Raw genomic sequence first — 940 nt, 5'->3', positions numbered from 1 at the left:
TTGATTAGCAATATCTGCTCTTCACACCTTTCTTGGCAGTATTCATTGGAAATGTATTTTATATTAAAGAATCTGGCATCGATCATTACATTTAATGTGTAGTTTTATGTTAATATGTAGTTTAATTCTATAGCAAAACATTGCCGAGGGGTAGAGTCCAAGTAACGTTAAGTGACTGCAACGGCCAACAAATCTCCGCCATATTTCGGTGAGATTGAGTTTGTAGACCTGGCAATTTTTCGTCGGATAAGAGATAGTCTGAGTCCTAATCTGCCGGATTATACGTTGCAGATACCGCTTCCTTGAAATTAGGAGATAGTCGCTGACGCCCTCTTGACTCCCCTTCAGTTCTCATGGAACCTCGATACAAAACCGTGTGTTGGGAGTATTAAGTGGGAGTGAAAATCGCACGAATCGTTTTGGGTTGATAATGACGTGATTTGGGATGATAATGCCGTGATTTACAGATATTACTCACGAGTTCTAACAAGTATTATTTTAGTATATCGTCAAGACACGGCATGCAATCTATCAACACGGAAACCATTAGTATCGTTACTCGCAGCTTTCCATTCGATTACTTTATTTTCTTGTTCTTTTCTTTTCTCTCAGGACATATATTTAGAGAATTATGGTATTATACATAAAGACATTGGTCATTAGTAGTATTTTTCACATTCTCTCAGTTACAACTGGGCTTCAGTGCCCAAAATGTTGAATCTTCCCAAATCAGGCTCGAAATAGAATGAGTCCAATTCACATTCATCACCCAAAAATTATGACCTGAGGAGTAATGAAAAGAAAAGCAATGGTTTATTCATACAGTGTTTTCCTCTCAGGTGTTGGGGTAAAACTCCAAAAATACTTGGAGTAACATGTGTTTCTAAATGGTGTTTCCATATTATTAGTAGTTAAGACTAGTACTTCATGAAACTTTTAT

General features: G+C 36.9%; 1 protein-coding gene across 1 annotated transcript in view; it reads left to right on the top strand.

The window, feature by feature from the left end:
- Positions 1–940, top strand: part of LOC119593736 (probable cation-transporting ATPase 13A3) — a gene marked incomplete in the record, with an annotated part of 69,470 nt that overhangs the window by 28,074 nt on the left and 40,456 nt on the right.

Source organism: Penaeus monodon, chromosome 32 (assembly GCF_015228065.2).
Source record: "Penaeus monodon isolate SGIC_2016 chromosome 32, NSTDA_Pmon_1, whole genome shotgun sequence".
NCBI classification, from domain to species: domain Eukaryota; kingdom Metazoa; phylum Arthropoda; class Malacostraca; order Decapoda; family Penaeidae; genus Penaeus; species Penaeus monodon.
Note: the sequence above shows the minus strand (reverse complement) of the source record. Positions and strands in the feature narration are given on the sequence as shown.